The sequence below is a fragment of the Limulus polyphemus genome, unplaced genomic scaffold (genome assembly GCF_000517525.1).
Source record: "Limulus polyphemus unplaced genomic scaffold, Limulus_polyphemus-2.1.2 Scaffold3380, whole genome shotgun sequence".
In the NCBI taxonomy this organism is placed as follows: Eukaryota; Metazoa; Arthropoda; class Merostomata; order Xiphosura; family Limulidae; genus Limulus; species Limulus polyphemus.
The window spans coordinates 50,213-61,688 of NW_013668990.1; positions in this window are offsets into that span (position 1 = coordinate 50,213).

Sequence of the window (11,476 nt, forward strand, 5' to 3'; positions counted from 1 at the left end):
CGTTTGTGTGTGTTTTTCTTATAGCAAAGCCACATCAGGTAATTTGCTGTGTCCACCGAGAGAAATCGAACCCCTGATTTTAGTAGTGTAAATCCCAAGACTTACCACTGTCCCAGCAGGAGACCCTGATGAGTAATAAAATAGAATCTGGTATACACGCGCCTCACACTTGGTATTGCTGACACACAAAAAATATAGCTAATAACAAGGAAAAAAGTCTCATAGATTAATTTACTCTAATCCCGCCTAAAAGAATTTCAAGTGCCGCGGCTATTGAGGATTCCTTCTTGTTTTACATTACGATAAAAATTCACCAAAATATTAATATGGATATTTTACTTTTTTTTCATGAGAGGAAGAAATTAAACGAACATCCGATTTGATGTATTTGACACGATTGGAATTCTCTATGATGTTATTCATAAGACGTTGAAGCTTGCGTAATGAATGACACATTTGCTACATTTTCTTCTTGAGACGCCCCCACCCCCGTGGTACAACGATAAATCTGTAGACTTATAACAATAGAAACCGAGATTAGATACTCTGGTGGCCAGAGCACAGATGCCTAGCATGGTCTAGTGGTTAGGACGCTCGACTCACAATCTGCGGGTCGAGGGTTCGAATCCCCTTCATCGTACATGCTCGGTCTTTCAGTAATGGCCAATCCCACTATTCGTTGGTAAAAGAGTAGCCCAAGAATTGGCGGTGTGTGGGGCTGTCTAATCTATCAACTAACGAAGATAGCCCTCGAGTAGCTTTGTATTTAATTCAAAACAAACTTCTTAAGACTTATTTGTTTTTCGATTCGATAAAGATTTACTGAGGCCAGTCCAAGAGAGACAAAAATTTATTACTTTTTTTCTTCGGGTCAGTTATGGCTTACTGGTTAACTTGCCGGATTGTGTATCCGACGGTTCGGGTCCCGTTACTTCAACAGAAAACATCGCGTTTCGTAATTTGAATCGCGGGTGCGTTATAAGAGGTGCAGTCAAAACTCGTTATCTGATTAGCAAAGACCAAAAGTCGGTGGTGGGTGTTTTTTTGTTTTTTTTGTTTTCGTTGTACTGTATAGTTGTCTTTCATCTAGTCTATCACTTTAAAATTATGGACGGCTAACTCAGCTGTTCCCCTAGTAACTTTTCATATAATTCGACAAACAACAAGTAAGGTATACATTCTCTGAGCATTGCGTCCTAAAGCTGTCTTCGTGTAGGTGGCGTTCAGTTTTCAGAATTACAACGGTAAAATTTGGTGATCGATGCACTGTTGTGGACAGAGCGCACATAGCTTAGAGTGTAACTTTACACCAAGAAACACATCTTAAAGTTTTAATGGCTAGCACCGACATGGGCTCAATAGGTCATTCGATAAAAAAACACTTTTTCAGCAGAAAATCTAATGCACAAGTTGTGTGTGTACAAATGAAAACGTGGTTGACGTTTTTAACTGATAATGGACTGTGTGCTTCCTGAAGGGAGGGGGGAAGGGGTGAATTGAAACCCTTTAGGCGAGCAAAATAGTCTGGTGATGGGAAAATAGAAAGGACACAGCTGGTTGTGATAGGGTTAATTTGGATTTAGTGTAATCTGAAATTTTCGTAGGATGACTAAAAAAAAAGCAGAAAAGGCTTACAAGTTACATCGAACTAACGAAGAATCAAATGACGGACAGACTGACAAGCGAGATTAAGAAAAATATTCCGTGCGCCTCCTTTTTTTGTTGGTTTGGTTTGTTTGGTTGGTTCCAATTGAGCACAAAGCTACACAATAGGTTACCTGCGCTTTGCCCACCATGGGTATCGAAACCCGGTTTCTAGCGTTATAAGTCCTCTGATATACCGCTCTGTCACCGGGGGGGGGGGGTCTTGTTGTGGAAGAAAAGATAAAATCGTTGAATATTTATTATGAAAATCTGGAGGTCTGAATTTTTGTTTGTTATTAAGCACAAAGGTATTCAATGAGCTGTTTGTACTGTGCACACCACAGGATATCGAAACCCGATTTTTAGCTTATAAGCCCTTTAGACTTATTTCTGCCGCGAGGCAGGTCTGAAATGAAGATAAATACTTCAAGTTCTTTCTATCACATCAGATTGTTTTAATCATCTTCTTTTGTTGTTGTTTCTATACATATTAATGTAGTCATTCTCTGGTGACTCAGCGGTAAGCCTGAAGGCTTATAACGATAAAACCGACTTTCGATACCCGTGGTGGGTACAGCACAGGTAGCTCATTGTGAAGCTTTATGCTTAACTACAAACAAGCAAAATGAATACAGTCTTCTCACGTTGATTGACACTGATTTGGTCGCTCGACCCGCTCCGGGATCAACAAGACTAGCTTACTGTTGATTGATACTGATTTGGTTGCTCGACCCGCTCCGGGATCAACAAGACTAGCTTACTGTTGATTGATACTGATGTGGTCACTTGACCCGATAAGGGATCAACAAGACTAGCTTACTATTGATTGACACTGATTTGGTCGCTCGACCCGCTTCAGGATCAACAAGACTAACTTACTGTTGATTGACACTGATTTGGTCGCTCGACCCGCTTCAGGATCAACAAGACTAACTTACTGTTGATTGATACTGATGTGGTCACTTGACCCGATCCGGGATCATCAAGACTAGCTTACTGTTGATTGACACTGATTTGGTCGCTCGACCCGCTTCAGGATCAACAAGACTAACTTACTGTTGATTGATACTGATGTGGTCACTTGACCCGATCCGGGATCATCAAGACTATCTTACTGTTGTTTAACACTGATTTGGTCGCTCGACCCGCTCCGGAAGCAACAATAATAGCTGACTGTTGACTGATACTGATTTGGTCGCTTGACCCGATCTAGGATCAACAAGACTAGCTTTTTGATTCGCCAGTTCTTCTGAATAATGAACGGATTAATTCTAGAAAATAACAGTTAACACTATGTGGTGTTAAAATAAATAAACAACATTGTGTTAAGTATTCTTATTCCTAATTCTGGTGTGTTGTGACATAAAGAAAATTTATGAACAAATGTGCTAATATAAATAGCGTGTAAACCACTATTGTTTGTTAAATCCCAGTTTGCCTAAACAGCTCAGATAAAGGGACAAAAGGCTTTGTCAGCAGTAGATGTAGCAGTTATAGTATGGGTGGCATTCTATTATACAATCTTCTCTATAGATGTAGCAGTTATAGTGTGGGTGACATTCTATTATACAACCTTCATTATAGATGTAGTAGTTATAGTATGGGTGACATTCTATTATACAATCTTCTTTATAGATGTAGCAGTTTTTGTGTGGGTGACATTCTATTATACAATCTTCTTTATAGATGTAGCAGTTATAGTGTGGATGACATGCTATTATACAATCTTCTTTATAGATGTAGCAGTTATAGTATGGGTGACATTCTATTATACAGTCTTCTTTATAGATGTAGCAGTTATAGTGTGGATGACATTCTATTATACAATGTTCTTTACTTTCATTCCTAATATTGTTAATTCTGTTGCATTTTTCATAAAGTGAAAAGTCTAGTAGAAAACTTAAGAACTGAAATGGTGAATCTTGTTCGCTCCAATATTGTGAAAGTTCTATTGAAATAAATACTTTACATCGATTTTATCATCTTACTAAAGAAACTTAAGTGGGCTTTTTTTTTTGTCTTTCAAAATTTGTAGTGCATAATATTTCAAAAATGACATAGCCAAATGTATATGAGTAGAAGAAAACTTTAAATCAGACATAAACGAAACTATTTTTGTAATATTGATATTGTTGTGTATATTAACCCTGATGAATTGTTTGTTTGTTTGTAATTAAGCATAAAGCTACACAATGGGTTCTCTGTGCTCTGCCCACCACGGGTATCGAAACCCGGATTCTAGCGTTGTAAATTCGCAGACATACCGCTGTGCCACTGGGGGGCACCCTGATGAAGCCGCAAAGGTTGTTTTTTTTTCTAAACTTTTATTATTAAGTGGACTTCCCAAAAAATTTTAAACTATTTATACATATATATAATATATTCTGTAATTAGAGCCTATTGTGTTTGTTTTCTTTCGTCCAGATGGACTTACCACTTTTTTATCGCGTGTGTAAATATATATATTTATTTACGTTGTTCCTATTCTTGTTTCTGTTCTCCAAGTTTAACGCTTGTTTCTATTTGTCCCGCTAAGCCATTTATTTTGATTTACTGATCTCCGAAAAATGAGTTCCTCCGATGATGATATAATATTTGCGTTTTTCACATTCACAGCTATCCGATTTTCTTGGTATGACCATTTAAACGTCAGAGTTCAAGAGGCTCCACTCATTTTCCTGGCTTGGAAACTGGCACACAGAACATGACCAGCTGAAATGAACACGAACAAGACTGTACATAAGTTATCAAGGACAAGAGTATTTTTTTTTTTATCTATTACTAGAATTACTTGCGAAACAGAGTGATATAGATGAAAAACCACATCTTATCGATGTTAAAACATGTTAAATTTGTTTGATTAATTGCAGCTGGTTGTTGACGAGTGTGCACGTGCCCTTTAGACATCACTACACCCCCTTACAGGTCTGCCACAAGGATTAATTAATAAAGACCGCCTTTCGATCCCTCAGATTTGAAGAAGTCATAGCGTTCGCGATGTTGAAATATACATGTTTAGTTAACACTAAATATATATATATATATACATCATGGAAGAAAACTACGTTCAGTTCTTGTGAAGTGTAATACACTATGTACATTAGGTTTAGGTTTTGGTACTGACGTTTGCTTTGTTAATATTGTCACATTGCTTGATAAGGTTTACCATCCACAACGAAACTCGTATTTCTCCACACATATAAAGTTACAACTACTTCAACCAGAGTTATGCTTTAGACATTTATGGAATGAGAGAATTCTACGCTAACTAATATTTTACTGTGACTTTTATTTCTTCCTTCCTAGATCCGCTTAACATTTGGTTTTATTCTTCCTATACAATTATATTTAGTAGGAAGGGAAGCATAGAACCATTTCTTGTTAACTGATTGCTGTAGTACTGCAGAATACTAATGTATTGTTAGGCCTGAAATCTGGTATTTTTTTATACTTAACAAAGTGAGTGTTTAACAGTCGTGACCTGTTTCTTATTTCTTTATTACGTCACAGGAATATATAACAGTATAAGCATAAAACTTACCTCATAAAGACTTATGACAATATATAGACATGAAAATTACGTCATAGGGAATTCTAACAGTATAAACATGAAATCTTACGTCATAGGAATTTATAACACTATAAACATGAGACTTAAGTCACAGAGATTTCTAACGGTATAAAGATAAAACTTACGTCATAGGTATTTATAACATTTCATCATAGGGTTTTGAACAATAATATAAACAATAAAACTTACATCATAGGATTTTTTAACAACAATATAAACATAAAAACTTAGATCATAGGGTTGTTAACAATAGTACAAGCATGAAACTTACGTCATAGAGACTTATAGCAACAGTACAGACATGAAACTTACATCATAGAGGTTTTTACTCCAACTTGAGCGCCTAAATGAAAGTAACCGCTATAAAAAGTAGTTTGAATCAATGTACTTATAATTCCTTCATTCTCTTCATGCATTAATCTTTCGAAACATTTATTTTCACAAAAATGTCGAAGGATGATCTATCAAACAACTGCGTTTTTTATAGATAACTTACAACTATTAGCCATTTCCTTGAAAACAAAAACAGCAACTTTCCTAAAAACGTAATTTGTCTTAATTTGTAGCAACATCTTAGAAATATTTTGACCTTATAACGTAATCTTCTTAAATTTGTTTCATTATAATTAAATGATACACATTATACAGAAGTTGTCTTTCCGAGCTCGGGTTTCATGTCTGTTTATTTGTTTTTTAGAGCAAAGCAAAGCCACAGAAGGCTATCAGCTGTGTCCACAGCGGGGAAATCGAACCACGGATTTTAGCATTGTAAGTCCCTAGACTTACCGCTGTCCCACTGGGGGACCGACTTTTGAAATCATCTTAAGCCACATTATTGTTCTTTATATTTACTGAGAATCAGTTACGAAGGGTTACGTGGATTAAAATCTTTGTCCGGAAATGTTCGTTACTCGAGCTGATATCTGGTCTAATTAGAAATAGACATTTACTGAGAACCAGTTACGAAGGACTACGTGGATTAAAAAGTTTGTCCGAGATGTTCGTTACTCGAGCTGATATCTGGTCTAATTGGAAAAAGACATTTACTGAGAATCAGTTACGAAGGGTTACGTGGATTAAAAAGTTTGTCCGGAGATGTTCGTTACTCGAGCTGATATCTGGTCTAATTGAAAAAGACATTTACTGAGAACCAGTTACGAAGGGTTACGTGGATTAAAAAGTTTGTCCAGAGATGTTTGTTACTGGAGCTGATATCTGGTCTAATTAGAAAAAGACATTTACTGAGAACCAGTTACGAAGGGTTATGTGAATTAAAACGTTTGTCCAGAGATGTTTGTTACTCGAGCTGATATCTGGTCTAATTAGAAAAAGAAAGACTATTTGTTATATTATCTTTCTAGCAAACATCTGCTGTTTCAAACCCAGTGATTGGTGAAACACGACTCTGGCCGCTGTCAGTTTCTTTACCACTTTTATGACCCGTGTGTCGTTTTGCCTGGATGATGCATGGTATTAGCTCATTATGGCCAATTACCACTTCTAAAACCTCTATCTAAATAACTTAAGTAATGTTAATTTTGTTTAAAGTTGCCGACTTTCGGAGGAAACAAGTGAAAAAAAAAAAAAACCAACAAAACTGAATTATATATTGTTTTTATTTTGGAGTATAAAAACTCAACAAATCATACTACAATTGCGCTCATCAAACGCGCGTTTGTTTTGTTGAAACATCTTCTTAAATATTTTTTCTATATTTATATAATATTTTAAAATAAATTATGACCAATAGTTTTACTTCTATCGTAATGTTAAACACTGGGGATGTTCCACACTTTCACTTGTCAACCTTATATCACTATGTCCGCGAACTATTTACTAACAACGTAATTAAACTTGTTGTTTATAAATTTAATTTCTACAAGAAAGTCATACGTTTCTAAATCCTATGTCTATAATGGTGGTCCACCGTAATTATCAACACGCTGTAAGGGAGTAAGTGGGGAATCCTGCTAATGAAGAGGTTTCGGAGAAAGAGAGACTAGGGGGAGGGGAAGAGGCGACAGATATTCACAAGTTAGAAGCTCGCCCAACACACCTACAAAATTTATTTGATTTTTTCTTTGTGAGCTCATGCACTAGCACCCAAGTACGTTCTTCATTAGGGTCTAGCTACGAAATACAATGAGGGCAGAGTCCACGCCCCGCACGTGCATTTACCTTCGCCCTGAACCTCTAGTTACTAGAAAAGAAACAGCCAACTTGTTTCAAGGTGCAGTCGCATCAGCACTAAGAGTCTACCGCTATTGAGTCGTCTTGCCGATTTCTACAAAAGCCTTGGACAAAGACCCACAATAACTGATGATGAGGTGGACTGAAATTGAAGGGATTAGCTGAGGGGACCATTCCGTATTTCCCTAAGTTCCAGATATCAGTAGAAAAATGGACCAGTTTTAAATGAAAAGCACAGTTACTTGTTAATGTTCATCATTCATTTATAACGGAACGAATGAATTAGTCTGATATGAGTTTGAAAACGGACGTATGAATTAATCTGATATAAGTTTGAAGACATGTATGAATTAGTCTGAGTTTGAGACGGACACATAAATTAGTTTGATATAAGTTTGAAGACAAAACACATGAATTAGTTTCGTATCTTTTGTTTGTAATAAAGCACAAAGCTACACAATGTGCTATCTGTGCTCTTCCCTTCACGGGTATCGAAACCCTGTTTCTAGCGTTGTAAGTCCGCAGACATGCCGCTGTGCCACTGGGGGCGTCTGGTATGAGTAGTCAGCATTGTTGGGATCCACAATCAGTCTTCTCTAGTCAGCACTGTTGGAGTCCATATTCAACATTCTCTGGTCAGCATTGTTGGATCTATAAGCAACATTTTCTAGTCTACATTGTTGGATCTATAAGCAACATTTTCTGGTCAACATTGTTGGATCCATAAGCAACATTTTCTGGTCAACATTGTTGGATCTATAAGCAACATTATCTGGTCAACATTGTTGGATCTATAAGCAACATTTTCTGGTCAACATTGTTGGATCTATAAGCAACATTATCTGGTCAGCTTCTCATATAGTTCATCAAGACAACAAAACAACTTACTTCATACAAAAATTAACATCCTGATATATATATATATATATATATATATATACACATATGTATATCTACTTATATATAGAGATTTCTTTATGAAAAATTATCACAGAGAAATAGACTTAAGACAAAATAAAAACATTCAGGCTGAATAAACAGTATTGACAAACCATAACTTAACAACAACGGTTAAAACACGGGTTTCGATACCAGTGGTGGGCATAGCACAAATAGCCAGTTGTGTAGCTTTGCACTTAACAAATTAACAGATAGAAACAACAAAATGTCTGCTAACCGGTCTTAAGTCAGTCAATAAAGATGAATCAATAAATATAAACACGGATTTACAACATTTATAAATAGGTTTTAATACATATAAAATACACCGGATTTCTTACTTGCTTCAAATTCATCTTATATTATTCATAGCTGATTACTAGACAGTCCCTAAAGGGCAGCAGGACAAGGTGTGAATGGACATTCCACTTAATGCGTCCACCACAATAGTTCTATAAGAAAGATGTCTTACTCAGGAGCATCTGGCATGAGCAGTTTTCGAGACAGCTTTCGGCTGTTTTCAGTTGTTCAACTTGTGATGATTGGTTCAACTACAAAAGAGGAGGTCATGATCACATCAGTTCCTTTTCACATTTTCGTACCAGGAATTCTGTCGTAAATTTAGTAGCGTTGCCAAGGTTACCAAGAATGGAGAGAAAGGAAATTAGCCAGTTTAACGTATAATTCCCTGAATAATGTTTCATCGTTAATTAGTATTGAACAATTTGTTAAATGAAGCTCCATAAATTAGTAAAAGTATTTTCATTACATAAAAGTGAAACGCATGATCTTGTTAATGAACGAAACCAGTTTTCGATGTTAGATTTCTCACTGTGGTATTTTGGAAACATACCTGAGTATTTCGCAAAAATTGCCCATTTATTTCTCTCGCGCTGATCCAAAGGCGTCAAATAAAAAACTAATTATTATGTGTAGCAGTTCATTAGACAATGTCAGGATTATGTGAAGCAGTTCATTAGACAATGTCAAATAAAAAAGTTGGTGCGCTCTGGTTCCTTCCAAATAGCATAAAACACATCTGAAAAATAGAATCGAAAAGAAAGTTTAATAGACAATCAATTGTTTGTTTCTCTTGGTCATTTTTAAAAGGTAGCCATTGGTCAATCCTTTACGTGAGAATAGAACCAATATCGATGATGATATAACAAAGATGTACAAAGAAAAACGATTCCAAAAAATAACGCAATAGAATGGTTAAACAGTAAACAGCGGATCAATAAACAAACTGATAAGCCTAGAAAGTGAACAGTACATGAAACATGTCAATAATTAGTGGACACAACAACGTTAATAGAAACTGTATGCATTGCACTCTATCTGTATGATTAGCCACTTTCGTCTATAAAATACAATAATGATTAATAATGCGAACATGTGATTTAAACAGATTCATAACAAAAAATAATAAAGTAACCTCTATTTGAAACACAACAAAGATTCCTCTTCAAATGTTTATTAAGTTTGTTTCCTTGTTTGTTTGTAATTCCAATAAATGCTTTTGTTGCGTCTGCGAACAACAATGTTTCAATACAGTTTATATCAGCACATTGTTACAACAGTATTGTAATTGATCAAGTTAATGTTCAAATCTAACCCGGTGCGTTAGGTCCAACAGAAATTAGATCAGTCCAACTACTCATGAAAGAGAACGTAGGCGATTGTTAAAAAAAATCACACTAACTCGTTGTTGTTTACTAGTTCAACGACGTGCTAACAATTTAAATACTTCCTTCTCAGTTCAAATAGACTCCTTAAAACATTCGTATCACACGTCTAATCAGGTTTTTACCACACGCTTTTCTTCACACTATAAAAAAGAACAGCATCTCGTGAAATTCACGAGGTCCGACATTAATGACGTTCATGGTAAATCAAGATGCCGGTTCCTACTATGGAAAGAAACCAGAACTAGAACCCGCACACACACACGACATTCCGGTTCGTTTATTTCTAGTGATGCAAAACGACAATAAGCACTCTGGTTGTAACGTGCTACTCTATGGGTAAGTGAGAAATATGCACACTTGTTTTACTGTTTGTGAATAATTTGTCGTAGTACTTTTCTAAAAGTTTTTAGTAGGGTTATTTTTCATGGTAGCACAATACACAGAATAATTTAATGATTGAGTTTTAAGTTAATTTTTTCTTGTATTTATTTAAGATACTTTTCTCTTTAAGACTCAGATAAATCTCTACCCGGATGAAAAGCAGTAAACAAAAGGGCCACGAAACGGTTTGAATAAGCTAATAAACAATAACGACTCTTGAAATAAAGACGAAATATGTGTTTGCCTGTACCCTAACTTCTCCGAGCCTATTGAGCCAATCTCAACCAAAATTTGTATGTAAACACTATGAACTATGGGGAGTGTCTAAATGGGTCATAACTGAACATAGCCCTATTTATATTTTGTAAATCCTGTTGGTAAATTACTCCCAGCCTATTGAGTCAATCTCCAACAATCTTGGCAGGTTGACGCTTTAGATAATGTTTAATATTCTAAAGGGATTCAAGAACAAAGTATGAAAGTTGCTGGATTGTTTCTTAAACAACCATGCTTCTATCATGGTCAATAAGATGTAGGGTGTTCAAGGGTGGGATCACCTCAAAATCTTTATTTGTTGGTAGATGGAAAGCAAACTGCAAATGGTGATTATGAAAAAGCTTTGTTATAATTTTAAAATTTTGTGATAAAGTTTATGTTCAAGTTATTACTTTAAAATTTATGATTGCTATTAAACCTACATTGTTTTAATTGGGCTTAAACATTCCCCGGCAGTTGACGGGTATTTCAACTTGTATATATATATATATGTATTTATACATATACTCGTCGGCATACTGCTATGGAAAATAATGCATACATTATATTATTTTATATATGCCTTTCTTTAATATTAACCAGAAGCAAAGGTTCAGAGATCTCTAATAAAATTATTTTCGTTGGTGTAAAAGAAATTATTATTATTTTTTCAATAGAACAAATTCTGCTTTCAGATACAAATAGGTAAAAATAATTTAAACCATAATAGTAATTTGGGGTTAGGCCAGTCGATTTGGGCAACTATATTGTTCTTTACCAAAATATAATGATGCTGTTAAAAAGAAAC